Genomic DNA, 23,606 nt, shown 5'->3' with positions numbered 1-23,606 from the left:
CTCCTGTCTTTGGGTTCCCTAATTCACTGCAATGTCTCACAGAACTCAAGAACCATATAAAGGAAATGGCTTATGCAATTGTGGAGGCTGGCGAGTCCCAAATTCGTGGGTCAGGTGTAGGCTTCTCCTGATATACATGGCTGCAGGAGCTGATGAACCCAAACTGGCAGTTCAGACCACAGGCTGCTGGCTTACAAGGTTGTGGATGCTGGCGAATTAAGTCACATGATAGGCCACTGGCCCAAGGGGCTGTGGAGGCTGGCGAGTCCCAGAATCTGCAGGTTAGACAGCAGACCTCTGGGAAGATCAAATGATAACGAATGGGACGCAGGACCCAGATGCAGAGAGAGAGAGGGACAGCCTCACCAGGACACACACATATATCTTAGATACAGTCCACGTCCCAAGGAGTGGCATAACTTTAGTAAGGGTGGGGCTTGAGTCACGCTGCCCTACAAAACTGCAACCCAAGACACACCTTATACCAATCCTGCCTCATGAACATGCAGAGGTAAGGATCCACAACACATAAAATAGAGGACCACCACACCATACTGGGAATCATGGCCCAGCCAAGTTGACACATAACCCCAATCATCACAGGTTCCATATACCTTATTTATATAGTTCCACTCAATCATTGTGTGTGAGTCACAAAGACCATGGCTAGAAGGGCCATATTAAGTAATTCATTGCACCGCAGTTTCATACAGTATTTTTCCTTTTATCATTGACTTATTTCACTCAACATAATGCCCTCCAGATTCATCCATGTTGTGAGATGTTTCTCGAATTCATCATTGTTCTTCATTGTTGCATAATATTACATTGTGTGTATGTACCGTAATTTGTTTATGTATTCATCTGTTGGTGGGCACATAGGTTGTTTCCATCTTTTTGCTATTGTGAATAATACTCCAATGAACATGGGAGTGCATATGCCTACTTGTGTGGTGGCTCTTATTTCTCTAGGATATATTCCTAAGAATGGGATTGCCGGATCATATGGTATTTCTATTTCTAGTTTTTCAAGTAGATGCCATATCGCTTTTCATTGTGGTTATACCATTTTACGTTCCCACCAACAGTTCATAGGAGTTTCAATCTCCCTACAACCTCTCCAACATTTGTTATTTTCTGCTTTTTTGATTAGTGCCAGTAATGGGGTGAGATGGTATCTCATTGTAGTTTTGACTTGCATTTCTCTAATGGTTAATGATCGCAAGCATTTCCTCATGTGTCTGTTAGCCCCCTGAATGTCTTCTTTGGTGAAGTGCCTCATCATATCCTTTGCCCATTTTTTAAGTTGGATTATTCGTCTTTTTGTTGTTGGGATGTTGAAGTATGTTACAGATTTTAGAGATTAGACCCTTGCCAGATATGTTATAGTCAAAACTTTTTTCCCAGTCCGTAGGTCCTCTTTTTACTCTTTCGGTGAAGTCTTTTGAAGAACGTAAGGGTCTAATTTTTAGGAGCTCCTACCTTTTCTAATTTTGTCTGAGTACATTTGTGGTAGTTTTATGTCTTATGGTTGATTCCAGGAAGCCTTCTAGTTCTGATGATTATTTTGTTTTTGTACTGCTCTTGCATACTGTGTTTATACTATCTCAATTTACATTTTTATATGTGCTTTTTTGGTGTTTCTGAGTAATTCTGCATGATGTGTGACTAATGAGGCTGGTTTCTGGGTGTAGTTTGTGGAAATAATCTCATTCTATGTAGTCATACCTCTCTATTTTATGTTTCCAATTAGAATGTTTTTTGAGGGACCTTTTCAATTGTTGTGCCTCACGGCATAATTTATTTTTTATATAATAAGTGCTAAATTTGACTTTCTGATAAGTACAAGGAGTTTGCAACTATACTCGTAAACAGTGTAGTTTATTTTGCAGATAATAAGAGGTAAAATATTTATTCTCTGGCAATAATTAAGTGTAATGAGGGTGCAAACAGGATTCATAAGTTGAAACATTCACAAGCTAGTAGGTAGTCATCATTTTATACTAAGGAAAAATTTCAATTTATATTATCTTTACTGTTTTACTTACCTACTGTTGCCGTAACAGAAATACCACAAGTGGATGGCTTTAAAGAACTGAAATTTATTTTCTCACAGTTCTGGAGGCTAAAAATCCAAATCAGGGTCCTAGCCTTGTCAACTCTTTCTGTGGGCCTTTCTCCTAGTTTCTGGTGACTATCAGTAATCCTTGACATTCCTATGCTTGTAGATGATCTTCCCGTGGTGTCTGTCTTCCCCATGTGTACCTCTGTGTCCATTCTGTTCTTTTTATAACTCAGAAGTGATTATATTTAGGACTCACCCTATTCTGGTATGACCTTATTAACATAACGAAGAAAAACCTTATTACCAAATAGGATCATATCCAGGAGCCAGGATTTCTTTACATATTTGGGAGGGGGGGACACAATTCAATCCACAGCATTTACTTTAAGGAAATTTCAAACTTTGAAATCATAATTTTGTAGAGCTAACAAAAATTAGAATACATTGATCCACCATATAAATGTGAAATTGGAATCTGGAAGTTTGGCCCAAGGACAGAAATTAGAATCAGGGTGCAAGACAGAGGTGAAGCCAGTGACATAGTACTTTGCTAAAATAGGAGAAGCTAGCCACTAAAAAATTTCTTTAGGCTCCTTCATTTCCTTCTCAATGAGGTTCTATAAGCTTTATCAGATTGAACTGACCTGTGTCAAAACCAGTAGAAAGGGATTCATCATAGCAGTCAGAGCCTAATAACATGGTTTAATAACTGCTTTTGGTGCTTCTATTTATCCATTTATCTATTTATTTATTCTATTTATCCATTGACTTATGCATCATTCAACTAATATTTATCAAGGACTTACTCCATGCCAGGTACTGTGCTAGCTGTTGAGGAATAAAATCTTAAGCAGAAACAGATATAGTCTCTAACCTTATGGAATTTACAGTCTAGAGGGAGAAACTTACATTAATGAAATAATGATGGAAATAAATGTAAAGTTACAGTCGTGATAAGTGCTATGAAAGAGAAGTACATGTTGTTATAAGAGTGTATGTATGAGAACTTAACCTAATAAAGGAGACTACAAAAGGCTCTCCTGAGGAAGCCACTATTGAACCAAGATCTCAAGGATGCACAAGAGTTAGCCAGGTAGATGGAAGAGAATTTTCTTCCATATACCATGCTTCTTCCAATCCACAAGACCAAGTGTGGCTGGAGCAGATACTGGTGTGAAATGAGGTTGGAGAGGTAGGCAGAAGCCAGTCCACCTGGGGCCTTGAAGGCCACATTAAGAAGCTTTGTCTTTATTATAAAAACAATGGGAAGTCACTGAAGGTTTTTAAAAAAGGGAATGATGTTAGGAATTGAATTGTGTCACCAAAAAAAGATATGTTGAAGTCCTAACCCCTGTATCTATGAATGTGACCTTCTTTGGAGAAATGGGGTCTTTCTTTGAAGATATTATCAGCTAAGTCGTATGGAGTAGGGTGGGTCCTAATCTTATAAGACTGGTATCTTACAAAAGAGGAGAACCAACATGAAGTTAGGGCCACACAGGGGGAAGATGAGATCCATCCACAAGCCAACGAATGCCAAGAAGTGCCCAGGGTTACCAGAAGCTGGAAGAGACAAGGAAGGATATTCCCTTAGAGCAAACAGAAAGAGAGCATGGTCCTGCTGACACCCTGAATTCAGACTTCTAGCCTCCAGCAGTATGAGAAAATTAATTTCTGCTCTTTAAAGCCACTCACTTTGTGGTATTTTGTTATGGCAGCCCTAGGAAACTAAGACAGAATTTGGTACTGAGAAATGGGAAGCTGCTCCAGCAAATACTTAAAAATGATGAAATGGCTTTGGAATTGAGTAATGGGCATAGGCTGGAAGAGTTTTGAGGTACTTAATAATAAAAAAGCCTAGATTGCCTTGCGGAGACTTCACTTGGTAGAATTATGAACTTAACAGGAGATTCTACTGAGGGCTTAGAAGGAAGTGAGGAAACTTGTAGAGAAAGCTTATAATGTCATGACCAGAATGTTGCTAGAAATGTGGATATTAAATGTGCTTCTAATGAAGCCTTAAAAGGAAATGATAAGCATGTTATTGGACAGTGGAGGAAAGGTGATTCTTGTTATAAATTGGCAAAAGGAAATATCTGAATTATGTTGTAATATTTTATGGAAAGTAGAATTTATAAGGAATGAACTTGTCTACTTGGCTGAGTAGATTTCTAAGCAAGATCTTAAAGGGGCAGTCTGGCATCTCTTTACTGCAGATAGTAAAATGAGGGAGGAAAGAGATAAATTACAGAATGAACTGTGCAAAAAGAAGCCAGACTTGAAGATTTGGAGAATCCTCAGAATATCCATGTTGTAAAAATTAAGATAACATGCTTTGAAGAGAACAACAAGGGTGTGACTAGACATCTGTTTGCTTAAGAGATTAGGAGTGTGACCTATAGATCCAATCAACCAGCCTAGTAGAAATGCTTCTAGCTTAGACTGAAGAGGACAGAGGTGGGATGAAATGAAGGAAATTTATGAGTTAGTGGAGCTACTTGGCTGAGAACATTTTCTTGTCCTTCAAGAAAAGGAAAGGACAATCCCAAGAGCAGTTCAGAGGCCAGCAGGACTGCCAGCATGAGCATGGGGGATGGGGCTGCTGATTCCTCAGTTTTGGAGGGTGGGGCCACCACCTTAGTTCCAGGCGGTGGGACCACTGCATGGGTGAGCTGGGAGTGCAGGGCTGCCTAGGGCTGAGGGTTGTGACCACTGACCTAAAGCTCTGGGAAAACAGGGCTGCGACCAAACCTGAGGAGGCAGAGACAACATCCTGGTGAGCCAGAAAAGTAGGGCTGACTCCCAGGGCTGAGGGCACAGGGCCAATGCCCAGAGCTGAGGGACCACTGTCCAGAGGGCAGAGCCCCTTCGCAGAGTCTGGAAGGCAGGGCCAATGTGCAGGTGGGCCTGGAGAACAGAGAATTATTTCCAAGCCGTGAGATCTAATGAGATTTGCTCTGCTGCATTTCAGACTTACTTGATAACCGTGATCCATTCTTTTCCTCCAGTATCTCCCTTTTGGAATGGGAATGTACACCCTGTTCCTGTCCCACCATTGTACTTTGGAAGCAGCTAACTTATATCCTACATTTCACAGGTCCACAGATAGAAAGGAAATTTGCTCTAGGATCTACCATACCCAGAGTCTCACGCATACTTATTTAGATGATTTAGAAGGTGAAATTTTGGACTTAGAGTGGATATTGGAATGGGATGAGACCTTTGGAGATGCTGGGATGGGGTGAACGTATTTTGCACATGGGAAGGACATGAATGTTGGAGGCTGTCAGAGAACCACGTATTATGGACTGAATTGTATTCCCCAAAAAGATGTGTCGAAGTCCTAACCCCTATACCTATGAATGTGACCTTCTTTTGGGGAGATAGGACTTCCTTTGAAAATATTATCAGTTAAATTAATACCGGAGTAAGGTGGATCCTACTCTTATATGACTGGTGTTTTATAAAAGAGGAGGAGAGACGTGGAGTCAGGGTCACACAGGGAGAAGACACCATATGAAGTTTCACCTACAAGCCAAGGAATATCAAGAAGTTCCTGGGGCTACCAGAAGTTGGAAGAGACAAGGAAGGCTCGTCCCTTAGTGTGAGGAGGCAGTCCTTCAGAAGGCCCAAATGGTTATAGTTACTCCCTGTTCCTCCTCACCTACTGGCATCTTTAGGCTTCAGGAACAAACCACCACCCTCCCCTCTAAAGCCTAATGGTTTGTCTAAATAAGCAACAGGGATAAAGAGATACAGTTCTAGGCTGGTACCCCCCTTGGGTGGTCGGGCGGGAAAAAATTACATTGGGCTCCATGTAGTGAGTCACGTAGATTTTGGGACATAAAAGTAGCTGGGGGAGGGAATTCAGGATCCCTCACCTGTGGTACTAGGTGGGAGCATACATAGCAGAGTTTTTCAGCCCACTTACCTAACTTACCTAGCCAGCGGGGATTGGCTGAAAGAAGGCCCTTGAGTCCCTCGCCTGTGGTACAAAGTGGGGTATGTGTAGAAGAGTTATCATTTCCTCCTGGACAGCCTTTTCGAGTCAAGTGGGAACTGACCCCCACATGAATCCACATTAGTTCTGATGTGCTGTCTTCTTCTTTTTGTAAGTAATAAAAACTACTTTCCATGGGCTAACACTCTGGAAGTGTCTTATGTGTTCTGGCTCTGATTGGAAGGACATGATATTCATGAAGGAATCACTATTAGTGATTGGTGTCCTCTCCCTAATGGCCCTCTGGCTATTTTGGATCCTTGGACCACCAGGGAGACAACCTGTGATTGTATCACACTTAGAGTGAACAGAGAGAGAGCACGGTACTGCTGACACTCTGAGTTTGGACTTTCAGCCTCCAGAACTTTGACAAAATAGATTTTTGTTCTTTGAATCTACCCACGTTGTAGTATTTTGTTATGGTAGCCCTAGGAAACTAAGACAGATGAGATAATAATTGAATTTTTGTTTCCTCCAGAAACTAAGGCTATGGTATTATAGAATACAGTAAAGGCAAAGTGTCTCGTTGTTAGGCACTGTGAGTTGGTTCCAACTCATAGTGACCCTATGTACAACAGAATGAAACACTGCCAGCTCCTGCACCATCCTCACAATCTCTGCTATGTTTTAGCCCATTGTTGCAGCCAATGGATCCCAGTAAAACGAAATCCTTGACAACTTCAATCTTTTCTCCATTTATCATGATGTTGCTTATTGGTTCAGTTGTGAGGATTTTTGTTTTCTTTATGTTGAGGTGCAATTCATACTGAAGGCTGTAGTCTTTGATCTTCATCAGTAAGTGCTCCAAGTCTTCTTCATTTTCAGTAAGCAAGGTTGTGTCATCTGCATATTGCGGATTGTTACAGTCTTCCTCCAATCCTGATATGGCATTCTTCATATAGTCCAGCTTCTCAGATCATTTGCTCAGCATACAGATTGAATAACCAAAAACAAACCCACTGCTGTCAAGTCGATTCCGACTCATAGCAACCCTATAGGGCAGAGTACAACTGCCACATAGAGTTTCCAAGAAGCGCCTGGTGGATTTAAACTGCCGTCCTCTTGGTTAGCAGCTGTAGCACTTAACCACTACGCCACCAGTGTTTCCTACAGATTGACTATGTGTGGTGAAAAGATACAACCCTGATGCACACCTTCCTAATTTTAAACCATGCAGTACCTCCTTTGTTCTGTTCGAAGGACTGCCTCTTGGTATATGTACAGGTTCCTCATGAGCACAATTAAGTGTTCTGGAACTCCTATTCATTGCAATGTTATCCATAATTTGTTATGATCCACGCAGTCCAATGACTTTGTGTAGTCAGTAAAACACAGGTAAACATCTTTCTGGTATTCTCTGCTTTCAGCCAAGGTCCATCTGACATCGGCAATGATATTCTCCAGTTCCACATCCTCTTCTGAATCTGGCTTGAACTTCTGGCCATTCCCTGTCAATATATTGCTGCAGCTGGTTTTGAATGATCTTCAGCAAAATTTTACTCTTGTGTGATATTAATGATAAACTCGTTGCCGTTGAGTTGATTTTGACTCATAGCAACCCTATAGGACGGACTAGAACTGCCCCATACGGTTTCCAGGAAGCAGCTGGTGGATTTGAACTGCTGAACTTTTGGTTAGCAGCCTGAGCTTTTAACCACTGCACAACAGAGCTCCAATGTTAATGATATTGTTCGATAATTTCCGCATCCTGCTGGATCACCTTTCTTTGGAATGGGCACAAATATGGATCTCTTCTAGTTGATTGGCCATGTAGCTGTCTTCCAAATTAATTGACATAGGTGAATGAACATCTCCAGTGCTGCATCTGTTTGTTGAAACATCTTGGTTGGTATTCCGTCAATTCGTGGAGCCTTGTTTTTCACAAATGCCTTCAGTGCAGCTTGGGCTTCTTTTAGTACCGTCAGTTCTTGATCATATGCTACCTCCTGAAATGGTTGAAGGTCAACCAATTCTTTTTGGTATAGTGACTCTGTATTCCTTCTATCTTCTTTTGATGCTTCTTGCATCATTCAATATTTTGTCCATAGAATCCTCCAGTATTGCAACCCGAGGCTTGAATTTTTTCCTTAGTTCTTTCAGCTTTAGAAATGCTAAGCATGTTCTTCCCTTTTGGTTTTCTGACTCCAGGTCTTCATACATTTCACTGTAATACTTTGTCTCCTCTAGCCGCCCTTTGAAATCTGTTCAGCTCTTTTATTTCATCACTTCTTTCATTCACTTTAGCTTTTCCACATTCAAGAGCAACTTTCAGAGTCTCTTCTGACATCCATTTTGGTCTTTTCTTTCTTTCCTGTCTTTTTAATGACGCTTTTGCTTTCTTCATGTATGATGTCCTTGATGTCATTCCAACAACTCATCTGGTCTTTGGTCATTGGTGTTCAATGCATCAAATCTCTTCTTGAGATGGTGTCTAAATTCAGTTGGGCTATACTCAAGGTTGTATTTTGGCTCTTGCAAACTCTTTTTAATTTTCTTCAGCATTAACCTGAACTTGCATACAAGCAATTGATGGTCTGTTCTGCAGTCAACCCCTGACCTTGTTCTGATAGATGATATTGAGATTTTCCATCGCCTATTTCCACAGATGTAGTTGATTTGATTCCTGTGTTTCCCATTCAGCAAAGTCCACGTGTATCGTTTTTTCTATCACTGTCTTAGTTATCTAGTGCCGTTATAAAAGAAATACCACAAGTAGATGACTTCAGCAAAGAGGAATTTGTTCTCTCACAGTTTAAGAAGCTAGAAGTCCAAATTCATGGTGCCAGCTCCTGGGGAAGGCCTCCTCTCTCTGTCAACTTGGGGGGAAGGTCCTTGTCATCAATCTTTCCCTAGGTCTAGGTGTTTCTCTGTGCAGGGACCCCGAATCCAAAGGATATACTCCACTCATGGCTCTTCTTCCTTGGCGGTAGGAGGTCCCTCTCCTCTCTGCTCACTTCTCTCTTTTATATGTCAAAAGAGATTGGCTCAAGATACAACCTAATCCTGTAGATTGTGTAAGCCTCATTAACATAACTGCCTGTAATCCTGCCTCATTAACATCATAGAGGTTAGGATTTATAACATACAGGATAATTATATCAAATCACAAAATGGAGGACTACCAAACAATACTGGGAATCATGGCTTACCCAAGTTGACACGCATTTTAGGGTGACACAATTCAATCCATAACAATTGCCAAGGCCATATTTTCTAACTACCAATCCTACTTCCTTGTTTCCAACTTTTGCATTCTGATCACCAAAAATTATCAATGCTTTTTGATTGCATTTATTATTTTGTATTTTTTTAATTAATGGTAGCCTTGTTGGGGTGAGATGGTATTTCATTGTACTTTTGATTTGCGTTTCTCTAATGGCTAATGATCCTGAGCATTTCCTCATATATCCGGTAGCTGCCTGAATGTCTTCTTTGGTGAAGTGTCTGTTCATATCCTTTGCCCATTTTTTAATTGGGTTATTTATTTGTCTTTGTTGTTGTTGAGGTTTTGTAGTATCTTGTAGATTTTAGAGATTAGGCGCTGATTGGATTTGTCGTAGCTACAAGTTTTTTCCCAGACTGTAGGTTGTCTTTTTACTCTTTTGATGAAGTCTTTGGATGAGCATAAGTGTTTGATTTTTAGGAGCTCCCAGTTGTCTAGTTTCTCTTGTGATGTTTGTCCATTGTTAGTAATGTTTCATATACTGTTTATGCCAAGTATTCGGGTTGCTAACGTTGTCCCTATTTTTTCTTCCGTGATCTTTATCGTTTTAGATTTTATATTTAGGTCTTTGATCCATTTTGAGTTCATTTTTGTGCATGGTGTGAGGTATGGGTCTTGTTTCATTTTTTTGAAGATGGATATCAAGTTATGCTAGCACCATTTGTTAAAAGACTGTCTTTTCCCCAACTAATGGACTTTGGGCCTTTGTCAAATACCAGCTGCTCATAGGTGGATGAATTTATATCTGGATTCTCAATTCTGCTCCATTGGTCTATGTATCTGTTGTTATAACAGTACCAGGCTGTTTTGACTACCCCGGCGGTATAATAGGTTCTAAAATCAGGTAGAGTGAGGCCTCTCACTTTGTTCTTCTTCTTCAGTAATGCTTTACTTATCCGGGGCCTCTTCACTTTCCATATGAAGTTGGTGATTTGTTTCTCTATCTCATTAAAAAATGCCATTGGAATTTGGATCAGGATTGCATTTTATCTGTAAATTGCTTTGGGTAGAATAGAGATTTTCACAATGTTGAATCTTCCTATTCACGAGCAAGGTATGTTTTTCCACTTATGTAGGTCTCTTTTGGTTTCTTGCAGTTTAGTGTCTTGTAGTTTTCTTTGTGTGGGTCTTTTACACCTCTGGATAAATTTATTCCTAAGTATTTTATCTTCTTGGGGGCTACTGTAAATGGTATTGATTTGGTGATTTCTCCTTCGGACTTCTCTTTGTTGATGTAGAGGAATCCAACTGATTTTTGTATGTTCATCTCGTATCCTGATACTTTGCTGAAATCTTCTATTAATTCCAGTAGTTTTCTTGTGGATTCTTTGGGATTTTCTGTGTATAAGATCATATCATCTGCAAATAGAGATACTTTTACTTCTTCCTTACCAATTTGTATGCCTTTATTTCCTTTTCTAGCTTAATTGCTCTGGCTAGGACCTCCAGCATAATGCTGAATAAGAGTGGTGATAAAGGGCATCCTTGTCTGGTTTCCATTCTCTAGGGGAATGCTTTCAGACTCTCTCCATTTAGGATGATGTTGGTTTTTGCCTTTGTATAAATGTGCTTTATTATGTTGAAGAATTTCCCTTCTATTCATATTTTGCTGAGAGTTTTATCATGAATGTGTGTTGAACTTTGTCAAATGCCTTTTCTGTGTTAATTGATAAGGTCATGTGGTCCTTGTCTTTTGTTTTAAGTAGGGGATTACATTGATTGTTTTTCTAATGTCGAACCATCTCTGCATACCTGGTGTGAATCCCACTTGGTCATGGTGAGTTTTTTTTTTTTTTTTTTGCTATGTTGTTGAATTCTATTGGCTAGAATTTCGTTGAAGATTTTTGCATGTATGTTCATGACGAATATTGGTCTGTAGTTCTCTTTTTTTATGGCGTCTTTACCTGGTTTTGGTATCAGGGTTATGCTGGCTTCATAGAATGCATTCGGAAGTATTCCATCCTTTTCTATGCTCTGAAATACCGTAGTAGTAGTGGTGTTAACTCTTCTCTGAAAGTTTGGTAGAATTTTCAAGTGAAACCGTCAGGGCCCAGGCTTTTTTGTGTTGAGAGTTTTTCAATTGCCTTTTCAATCTCTTTTTTTGTAGTTGTTCTATGTCTGTTTGTGTTAGTTTAAGTAGGTAATGTATTTCTAGAAATTTGTCCATTTCCTCTAGGTTTTCAAATTTGTTGGAGTGCAATTTTTCATAGTATTCTTTTATGATTCATTTAATTTCAGTTGGGTCTGTTGTGATATCACACATCTAATTTCTTGTCCAGATATTTGCTTCCTCTCCTGTTTTTCTTTGGTCAGTTTGACCAATGGCTTATTGATTTTGTTGATCTTTTCAAAGAACCAGCTTTTGGTCTTGTTAACATTCAATTTTTTTTGTTTTCTATTTCATTTAATTCTGCTCTAATTTTTATTATTTGTTTTCTTATGGCAGCTGAGGGCTTCTTTTGCTGTTCTCTTTCTGTTTGTTTGAGTTATAGGGTTAATGTGTTGATTTTGGCCTTTTCTGCTTTTTGGATGCGTGCATTTATTGCTATAAATTGACCTCTGAGCACTGCTTTTGCTGTGTCCCAAAGGATCTGGTAGGACGTGTTTTCATTCTCATTTGATTCTGTGAATTTCTTTTTTCGGCCTTAATTTCTTCTATAACCTAGTAGTTTTTGTGCAAGGTTGTTCAGTTTCCATGTGTTTCGTTTTTTTCTTGCTTTTTCTGTTATTGAATTCTACTTTCGTGGCTATATGGTCAGAAAAGATGCTTTGTAATATTTCAAAGCTTTGGATTCTGTTAAGGCTTGGTTTATGGCCTAATATGTGGTCTATCTTGGAGACTGTTCCATGTATATTGGAAAAAAAAAGTATACTTGGCTGCTGTTGGGTGGAGTGTTCTGTATAGGTCTATGAGATCAAGTTGGTTGATTGTGGCATTTAGATCTTCTATGTCTTTACTGAGCTTCTTGCTTGATGTTCTCTCCTTCACCAAAAGGGATGTGTTGAGGTTTCCTACTATTATTGTGGAGCTGACTAACTCTCTTTTCAATGCTGTTAGAGTATGTTTTATGTATTTCAGAGCCCCGTTGTTGGGTGCGTAAGTATTTATTATGGTTATGCCCCCCTGGTGTATTGACCCTTTAATCATTATATAGTGCGCTTACTTATCCTTTGTGGTCAATTTTACTTTAAAGTCTACTTTGTCAGAGATTAATATTGCCACTCCTGCCCTTTTTTGATTGTTGTTTGCTTGATCTATTTTTTTCCTTCCTTTGAGTTTTAGTTTGTTTGTGTCTTTAAGTCTAAGGTGTGTCTCTTGTAGGTAGCATATACACGGGTCTTTTTTTTTATCCATTCTGCCACTCTCTCTTTATTGGTGCATTTAGTCCTTTTACATTCAGTGTAATTATTGATAAGTATTTTTTTTATGAGTTTAATGCTGTCATTTTGATGTCTTTTTTGTGGTGTCGACAGTTTCTTTGTTCTACTTAATTTTCCGTGCTGAGTCGTTTTTCTTTATGCATTTTCTTTTCCTCTTTTTCATTGCTGCTGATATTGTATTTGCTGAGTGATTATGTTTTTCTTGTTTTTTATTTTGGTGTGTAGGATTGTTGGTTCCCTTTGTCGTTTCCTTAATATTTACCCCTATTTTTCTAAGTTTAAACCAGTCTTATATTTCTTCGTATCACCTTGACTTCCTCTTCAAATGAAAGATCTGTGACTTCCTTTTAATAGTCCTTTTTTGTTTTAATGCTGTCATCTTGTACACATTGATGTCTTTGTTTCCCTATTTTCAGTGTTTTAGCTTTGATTTATTTTTGTGACTTCCCTATCTGGGTTTATATGTGGTGGTCTGTCCTCTGTTCTAGTCTTGAGTTGTTATCTGATGTTATTGATTTTCTAACGAGAGGACTCCCTTTAGTATTTCTTGTAATTTTGGTTTGTTTTTTGCAAATTCCCTTAACTTCTGTTTATCTGGAAATGCCCTAATTTTGCCATTATATTTGAGAGACAGTTTTGCAGGGTATATAATTCTTGATTGGCAATTTTTTTTCCTTCCAGACTTTATATATGTCATCCCATTGCCTTCTTGCCTGCATGGTTTCTGCTGAGTAATCCGAGCTTAGCCTTATTGATTCTCCTTTGTAGATGACTTTTCATTTATCCCCAGCCACTTTTAAAATTCTCTCTTTATGTTTGGTTTTGGCAAGTTTGATTATAATATGTCTTTCTCACTTTCTTTTGGGATCTACCTCGTGTGCGGTTCGATAAGCATCTTGGATAGCTGTTGTCTCATCTTTCACAATATCAGGGAAGTTTTCTTTCAACAAATCTTCAGCAATTCTTTCTGTATTTTTTGTGTCATCCTCCCCTCCCCCTGTTTTCATACTACAATCACTCATAGTTTATTCCTCTTGATAGAGTCCCACATAATTCTTAGGGTTTCTTCATTTTTTAAAATTCTTTTATCTGATTTTTCCTTAAATAAATTGATGTCAAGTGGTTTATCTTCAGTCTCACTAATTCTGACTTCCAGTGCCTCCATTCTGCTCCTTTGACTTTCTGTTTATTTGTCTAATTCTGGCATTTTATTGTTAACCTTCTGCATTTCTGTTTGCTGTCTCTCTATGGATTCTTGCACCCTGTTAAATTTGTCATTGTGCTCTTCTGTAATCTTCTTAAGTTCCTCTATTGCTTTGTCTGTATGTTCCTTGGCTTGTTCTGCATTTTGCCTGATCTCCTTCCTGATCTTTTGAAGAGTTCCGTATATTAATGTATTGTATTCTACCACCGGTAATTCCAGGAAATTCTCTTCCTCTGGAAGATTTCTTGATTCTTTGTTTCGGGAGCTTGCTGAAGCCATCATGGTCTGCCTTTTTATGTGATTTGATATTGACTATTGTCTCTGAGCCATCAATAAGTTATTATATTTATTTATTTTATGTTTGCTTACTGTGTCCCAGCTTCTTGTTTTGATATGCCCAAATAGGCTGCTGGCATGGGCTAGTTTGATTATTAGTGCCTTTGAAGCACTAATGTCCTGTCACCAGGTGGTTAGATTTGTTACTAGGTATGTGAGCCCAGGAGTCCGTTTACTTTTCTTGTCTGGATTCAGCTCAGGTGTCCAGATAGTTGGTCACCAACTGTGTGGTGCAGGCTCTTACCTACAGTCCTAGACGGGCAGGGGTGATTGGAGCAGGTACAGGTATATGATTGCAGTAGGGGGTCACGACCTGAGCAAGGCAGGGGCCTTACGGCTGCCCCTGAGTGTCTGGGAGGAAACTGTGTCCCTGTTCCCTAGAGTGTGTAGGTGGGTGGGTTTTGCAGCTGGACTATGGGCACCCAATGCTTTTGGCTGTAAGGACTGGGAGGCATCACTTATTGTGGACCCCTGTCATGGGTGGCTAGGTGGCATGGGTGGAGCCACCAGTCCTCAGGCCCCTGATGTAGGTTGGTGAGGACCCTGCTTAATGGGCAGAGCAGTGTCAAATGTCACAAACCTGCCACTCCACCATATCGCTGATACAATGAATTTAGGTTTCAGGTATATACCCTGTTGTACTGTGCTAATGAGAGCCTTTGCTGTTGAAATGGGCCCACACAGGTCTCTGCAGGGGTGAAAGGCATTCAGAGTCTGTGGACCCTTATGCCTGTGCCTAGGCAAAGGAGCCATACTTGCCCTGAGTTCCCAGTTTAGGGGACCTGGCAGATTATTTTTTTTTGTGTTTGTTAATTTGTTCCCTCTCCCAAGCCTGGAGAATTGCTCAGGACGTGTGGCAGGCCCTACTTCTGATCCAGGGGAAGTGGCAATCAGCAATTGCTGAAGCCTATCCACAACCAGGTGCAGAGCAGGGAGAGAAGTTCTTCTGAAACCGGGTGTTTTGAGATCCACGCAGTAGGTTAGATGCGTATACCTATCATTTGTCAGTTGAGAGCTGCTTTTCGCTGGTTCTGGAGGGTTGAGCAGACTCTCCAAAGCTCGTTCTCTCCCTATGTGGAAAACAGGTCCTGAATGCCACTGCTTGCCTCACCATGCTCTTTCCCACTGGGTCATGTCCGGCAACTCCTTCCAGCTTCTCTACTATCTCTCCTTCCCACTGCCACTCAGTCTGGTTCCTCAACTTTGCCTTTGATGTTCTGGGCTTCTATATTGTTATATATAATCTAGTCACTTGTTTTTTCAGGTCTTTGTCATAAAAGGGACCACCAAAATCATCTGATTACTCTGCCATCTTGGCTCCGCCTCCAGATAGCGATCTTTATGTGTTCCATTTCATTTTTGATGACTTCCATTTTTCCTAGATTCATAGTTCATATATTCCTTGTTCTGATTATTAAAAGATTTTTGCAGCTATTTCTTTTCATCTGGAGTCATGCCACATCAGCAAATGAAGGTCCCTAAAGCTTGACTCCATGTGCGTCATCAAGATCAACTCTACTTTGAGGAGGCAGCTCTTCCCCAGTCGTCTTTTGAGTGCCTTCCACCCTGAGGCGCTCATCTTCTGGCACTATATTAGACAATATTCTACTGCTATTGATAAGGTTTTCACTGACCAATTTTTCAGAAGTAGACCACCAGGTCCTTCTTCCTAATCTGTCTTAGTCTGGAAGCTTCGCTGAAACCTGTCCACCATGGTGGCCCTGCTGGTATTTGAAATACCAGTGGTATAGCTTCCAGAATCACAGCAACATGTAAGCCACCACAATTTAACCATATAATTCATTGACATTAATTATTCTGTTTTCACAATGTTGTGCAACCATTACCACTATTTATTTCCAAAACTTTTTCATCACCCCAAATGGAATTAAACAATAACTCCTCATCCTCCCTCCCCCTAGTCCCTGGTAACCACTAATCTACTTTGGTCTCTATGCATTTGCCTATTCTATACATTTCATATAAGTGGATTATACCATATTTGTCCTTTTGTGTCTGAATTATTTCACTTAGCATAATTATTTCAAGATTCATTATTACTATGTCATAAAAAAAAAAGAACTTCATTTCTCTTTATAGCTAATAGTATTCCATTGATTGAATGTATATACCATAGTGGAAAACCTGGTGGCATAGTGGTTAAGTGCTACAGCTACTAACCAAAGGGTCGGCAGTTTGAATCCACCAGGTGCTCCTTGGAAACTCTATGGGGCAGTTCTACTCTGCCCTATAGGGTCGCTATGAGTTGGAATCAGCTCGACGGCACTGGGTTTGTTTTTTTTTTAATATACCATATTTTGTTTATCTATTCATCTGTTGAGCGACACTGGGCTGTTTCCACCTTTTGGCTATCATGAACAATACTGCTATGAATGTTGGTATACAAATATCTGTTTGCATCCCTGCTTTCAACTCTTTTGGGTATATACCTAGGACTGGAAGTAGTGGATCATGTAGTAAATCCATATAACTTTTTGAGGAATTACCAAAATGTTTTGCATAGTGGCTGCACAATTTTTTCATTCCAACCAGCAATACACAAGGGTCCAGATTGTCCACATCCTCACCTAAACTTGTTTCCCTCTTTTCTGATCTTAGTCATCTTAGTGGGGATGAAGTGATATCTCATTGTAGATTTTTATTTGCATCTCCCTAATGACTCATGAAGGAGTCCTGGTGGTACAGTGGTTAAAGTGCTTGGCTGCTAACTGAAAAGTTGGTGGTTCAAAACACCAGCCACTTCGCAGGAGAAAGATGTGGCAATCTGCTTCCATACAGATTTACAGCCTTGGAAACTCTATGGTGGCAGTTCTACTCTGTCATATAGGGTTGCTATGAGTCAGAATCAACTCAATGACAATGGGTTTAGTGACTAATGAGGTTAAGCATCTTTTCATGAACTTATTGGCTATTTGTATATCTTCTTTGGAGAAATGTCTATTCAAGTCCTTTGCCCATTTTTTGATTGGGTTTTTTGTCTTTCGGTTGTTAAGTTGTAGGAGTTCATTATATTTTCTGAGTATTAAACACTTATCAAATATAGGATTTATAATTGTTTTCTTGTATTCTGTAGGTGTTCTTTTTACTTTGTTGATAAAGTCCTTTGATGCACAAAATTTTTAATTTTGACGAAGTCCAGTTTATCTATTTTGTCTTTTGTTGCTCATGCTTTTAGTGTTATATGTAAGAATTCATTGTCTAAAGTGAGGTCTTGAAAACTTACCCCTATTTTTTTATAAGAGTATTATACTTAGGTCATCGATACATCTCAAGTTAATTTTCATATAGGGTGTGAGGTATGGGTCAACTCCATTCTTTTGCATGTGGAGATCCAGTTGTCCCAGCAGCACTTGTTGGAGAGACTATTCTTGCCCCAGTGAATGGACTTGGCACCCTTGTGAATAACAATTGGCCATAGATATATGGGCTTATTTCTGGACTCTCACATCCATTCAATTGTTCTATATGTCTCTCCTTATGCCAGTATCACACTCTTTTGATTACTGTAGTTTTGTAGTATATGTTGAAATTGGGAAGTGTGAGTCCCCTACTCTGTTCTTCTTTTTCAAAATTGGGAGGGGGATGGTATTTGGGACCCTGTACAATTCTGTATGAATTTAAGGATCAGCTTTTCTATTTCTGCAATAAAGGCTGTTGGAATGATGATAGGGATTGTGCAGACCTGTGGATTGCTTTCAGCAGTATTGAGTTCTTAACGATGTTAATTTTCCCAATCCTTGAGCATAGGATGTCTTCCAATTTATTTGTCTCCTTTAATTTCATTCCTTTACGCAATGTTTTATATTTTCAGTGTACAAGTCTTTTATCTACTTGGTTAAATTTATACCTAGGTATGTTTTTGTTTTACAGACTATCAAATTTTCTTAAGTTTTATTGTGGCAAAATAGATGCAACAAAAAGTTTGCCATTTTAATCATGTTCAAGTGTACAATCCAGTGACATTAATTATATCCACCACTTTGTGCAACCATCATCACCATTTCCAAAAGTTTTTTTAATCACTCCAAACAGAAATTCAGGACCCTTTAAGCATTAACTCCCAATATCCCTCTCCCCAGAGTCCCTGGTAGCCACTAATAAAATTTGTCCCTCTGCATTTGCCTATTCTGGATATTTCATGAAAGTGAGATTGTACAATATTTATCCTATTATGTCTGAATTTCACTTGAGTTTTGGTGGGATAGTGTTCTCCAGAGTCATCCATGTCCTAGCATGTATCAGAACTTCATTTCTCTTTAAGGCTGAATAATATTCCATTGTTTGTGTGTACCACATATTGTTTCTCTATTCTCCTGTTGATGGACACTTGTGTTCTTTCCACTTTGGCTATTGTGAATAATGCTGCAATGAACATTGGTGCACATGTATTTGTTTTAGTTTCTGCTTTCAAGTATCTTGGGTATATACAGGATTAGGATTGGTGTGTCATTTGATATTATATGTTTAACTTTTTGAGGAACTGCCAAACTGTTTTTCACAGCCACTGCACCATTTTACACTCCCACCAGCAGTACACAAGGGCTCCAATTTTTCCACCTCCTTGCCAAAACTTGTTGCCTTCTGTTTTTTGATAATAGCCATTCTACTGGGTATGAATGGAGCCCCTGGGTGGCGCAAATGGTTAGGCACTCGGTTACTAACTGAAAGGTTGGTGGATCGAATCCACCAAGAGATGCCTTGGAAGAAAGTGCTGACAATCTACTTCCAAAAGATCACAGCCATTGAAAACCCTATGGAGTGCAGTACTACTCTGAAACACATGGTGTCACCAATGGCTTTTAGTGGGCATGAAGTGGTAACTCATCACGGTTTTGGTTTGCATTACCCTAATGACTATTGACTTTGAACATCTTTTCATGAGCTCATTGGCCTTTTGTATATTTTCTGTGGAGAAATACCTAGTCACGTATTTTGCCCCCCCCCCTTTTTTTTCAATTCAACATTTTTCACATGTAGGATTCAGTGAGACCAACTATATCAGTCACGTTGTGCAACCATCACCAATATCTGTTACCAAATTTTCCATCACAATAAACAGAAACTCAATGCTTCCTATACAATGATTCTCCTTTTTCCTCTTCCTCCTGTCCCTGGTAACCGCTATTAAACTCTGATCTCTATACACTTGCCTATTCTAGCTATTTCATCTTAGTGAGATCATACAATATTTGTCTTTTTGTGATTGACTTATTTCATTTAGCATAATGTTTTCAAGGGTCATCCGTGTTGTAGAACGTATCCGGACTGATGGCAGATTAATATTCCATTGTTTGTATATATTACATTTTGTTTATCCATTCATCTGTTGATAGATATTCAGGTTGTTTCCACCTTTTGACTATTGTGAATAGTGCTGCAATGAACATTGGTGTACAAGCCTCTGTTTGAGTTTCAAGTCTCCTGTGTATATACCTAGGAGCGGAATTGCCTTTTTTAACTTTTTGAGGAAACATCAAACTGTTTTCCACAGTGGCTGTACCATTTCGCATTCCCACCAGCAGTGGATGAGGGTTCCAATTTCTCCACATCCTTGACAACATTTTTTATTTTCCTTTTTTTTAATCTTAGTGATTCTAGTGGGGGGAAGTGGTATTTCATTGCGGTTTTGATTTGCATCTCCCTAATGGCTGATGATGTTGAATATCTTTTCATGTGATTATTGGTCATTTGTGTATAATTTTTGGTGAAGTGTCTATTCAGGTTCTTTGTCCATTTTTGATTGGGTTGTTTGTCTTTTCATTTTTTAGTTTTAGAAGTTCTTTATATATTTTTAGATATTAAAGCCTTATTTAATATATAGTTCCTAAAGTTTTCTCCCACTCTGTAGGTTGTCTCTTCACTTTGTTGGTAAAATCCTTTGATGTACATAAGTTTTTAATTTTAATTTTTTTTTATTTTGTCTTTTGTTGATTGTGCTTTCAAGTGTCGTATCTAAGAATCTGCTCTTGAAGACTAGGTCTTGAAGCATTACTCCTATATTTTCTTCTAAGGGTTTTATGGTTTTAGGTCATATATTTAGGTCTTTGATCCATTTTGAGTTAGTTTTTGTGTATGATGTGAGGTATGAACCTAATTTTTTTCTTTTGCAGGTGAAAATCCAATTTTCCAGTACCATTTATTAAAGAGATTATTATTTCCCCATTGGATGGATTTAGCACCCTTCTTGAAGATCATTTGACCATAGCTGTGCATGCTTATCTCTGGATTCTCAATTCCATTGGTCTATATGTCTGTCATTATACCAGAACCAGACTCTTCTGATTACTGTAGCTTTACAATATGTTTTGAGATCAAGAAATGTAAGTCCCCCTACTTTGTTCATCTTTTTCAAGATTTCTTTGGCTATTCGGGGCCCTTTGCAGTTCCATATAAATTTAAGGATTGGCTTTTCCATTTCTGCAAAGTAGAATGTTGGAATTTTTATGGGTATTGCATTGAGTCTATAGATTGCTTTAGGAAGTATTGACATCTTGACAGTATTAAGTGTTCTGATCCATTAGCCTGTAATGTCCTACTTATTTAGATCATCTTTGATTTATTTTAGTAATGTTTTATATTTTTCAGTGTACGAGTCTTCCTGCTTAAATTAATTTCTAGGTATTTTATTCTTTTAGATGCTCTTGTAAATGTAATTTTTCCCTTAGTTTCCTCTTTAGATTGCTCATTGCTGATATATAAAAATACTACTGATTTTTTTGGTTGACCATTGTCTTAGTTTTTTAGTGCTGCCGTAACAAAAATACTACAAGTGGGTGGTTTTAAAGAACAGAAATTTATTTTCTCAGAGTTTAGGAGGCTAGAAGTCCAAATTCAGGGAACCAGCTCTAGGGAAATGTCCTTCTTTGTCTATTTCAGCTTCTGGTAGCCAGCAATCCTTGGAATTCCTGGGCTTGTAAATTCGTCTGCCTTCGTTGTCATCAGATAGTGTATGTCTTTCCTATATGTGTTCACTTGTATCTGTGCCTAATCTGCTCTTTTTTACCTCAAAAGTGATTAAGTTTGAGAACACCCTAAACTGATATGGCCTCATTATCATAACAAAGAAAATCCTATTTCCAGATGGGATTACATCAGCAGGCATAGGGGTTAGGATTCCAACACACAGTTCCGGGGGACACAATTCAGTCCATAACAGTCTGGTATCCTGCCACTTGCTGAATTCATTTATTAGCTCTAATAGTTTCTTTTTAATGATTTTTTGCAGTCTTCTATATATAGCATAAGGTGCTCTGGTGGCTCAGTTGTTAAAGCGCTTGGCTGGTAACCAAAAGGTCAGCGGTTTGAACTCACCAGCCGCTCCATGGGAGAAAGATATGGCAATTTGCTTCTGTAAAGATTTACAGCCTTGGACACCCTATGGGGCAGTTCTACTCTGTCTTATAGGGTCACTATGAGTCAGAAGCAACTCAATGGCAATGAGTTGGGTTTGGTTTGGATGTATAGTATGATGTCATCTGCAAAAAGAAGTAGTTTTATTTCTTCCTTCCCAATTTGGATACCTTTTATTTCTTTTTCTTGGTGGCACAGTAGTTAAGAGCTACGGCTGCTAACCAAAAGGTCAGCAGTTCAAATCCACCAGCTGCTCCTTAGATAGAAACCCTGTGGGGCGGTTCTACTCCTTCCTGTAGAATCGCTATGAGTAGGAATCGACACAACAGCAACGGGTTTGGTTTTTGGTTTTGGTAATTGCTTTACCTAGAACATCCTCTACAATGTTGAATAGCAGTGGTGGATGCAGATATCCTTGTTTTGTTCCTGATTTTAAGGGCAAAACTCTCAGTCTTTCTCAATTGAATATGATGTTAAAAATGTCCCTTATCAAATTGAAGAACTTCCCTTTTATTCCTATCTTGTTGAGTGCTTTTATCACGAAAGGGTGCTGGATATTGTTAAAAGCCTCCTCTGTGTTGATTGAGATGATTAAGTGGTTCTCTTCCTTTGTTTTGTTAATGCGGTGTATTACGTTGATTAGTTTTCTAATATTGAGCCACCCTTGTATTCCTTGGATAAATCCCACTTCATCATAGTATATAATCCTTTTAATATGCTTTTAGATACAGTTTGCTAATATTTTGTGGAGGATTTTTGTGTCTATGTTCATCAGGGTTATTGGTCTGTAGTTTTCTCTTGTTGTCTTTGTCTGATTTTAGTATCAGAGTAATGCTGGCATAATAAAATGAGTTAGGGAGTATTGCCTCCTCTTCTATTCTTTACTCTATCCTGTAGGGTCACTATGAGTTGGAATCGACTCGACAGCAGTGGGTTTGATTTTGATTTTTTGTTTTCTATTCTTTATTCCTGGGATAAATTCCACTTGGTCATGTTGTATACTATTTTTAATAAAAGGATTTAAATCTTTTTGATGCATTTGGATTCAGGTTGTTAATTTTCATTGAGGATTTTGCATCTATACTCATAGGGGGTATTGCTCTGTAGTTTGCTTTCACTGTGATTTTATCTAGCTTGGTATATGCGTAATTCTGGTCTCATAGGATGAGTTAGGTAATGTTTTCTTCTCTTCTAATTTTTGGAAGAGTTTCAGAAGAATCGATGTTCATTCTTCTTCTAATGATTGGCAGAATCACCAGTGAAGCCACCTGATTCTGACCTTTTCTTTGTTGGGAGATTTTTGAGTACTGGTTTAATCACTTCACTTGTTATAGATCTGTTGAGATCTTCTATTTCTTCTTGAGTCTATTGAGGTTATTTGTGTGTTTCTAGGAATTTGTCCATTGCATTTAGGTTATGTAATTTGTTGGAGTGTAATTGTTTATCATGTTCTCTCACAATCCTTTCTATTTCTATATGATTGTTAGTAATGTCCCTACATTCATTTCTGATTTTAGTTTTTCGTGTCTTTTCTCTTTTTTTCCTTTTCAGTCTAGCTAAAGGTTTGTCAATTTTATTGATCTTTTCAAAGAACTAAATTTGGTTTCTTTGATTCTTTCTACTGTTTTTCTATTCTCTAATTTACTTATCTCCATTCTAATCTTTATTATTTCCTTTGTTTTATTAGCTTTTTGCTCTTCTTTTTCTATTCCTTTAAGGTGTAAATTTCAGTTATTGATTTGAGTTCCTTCTTTTAAAATATAGGTATTTATAGCTATAAATTTCCCTCTGAGCACTGCCTTCACTGCATCCCATAAGTTTTGGTGTGTTGCACTTGCGTTTTGATTCATCCGTAACTATTCTCTAATTTCCATTGTGATTTCTTCTTTTATGCATTGGTTGTATAATAGCGTGGTGTTTAATTTTCAGGTATTCGTGAATTTCCTAGTTTTCCTTCTGTTAATTTCTAGTTTCATTCCATTATACCAAAAGAACCCCAAAACTCATTTCCATCAAATCAATTTTG

The sequence above is a fragment of the Loxodonta africana genome, chromosome X, assembly GCF_030014295.1.
Source record: "Loxodonta africana isolate mLoxAfr1 chromosome X, mLoxAfr1.hap2, whole genome shotgun sequence".
NCBI classification, from domain to species: domain Eukaryota; kingdom Metazoa; phylum Chordata; class Mammalia; order Proboscidea; family Elephantidae; genus Loxodonta; species Loxodonta africana.
Note: the sequence above shows the minus strand (reverse complement) of the source record.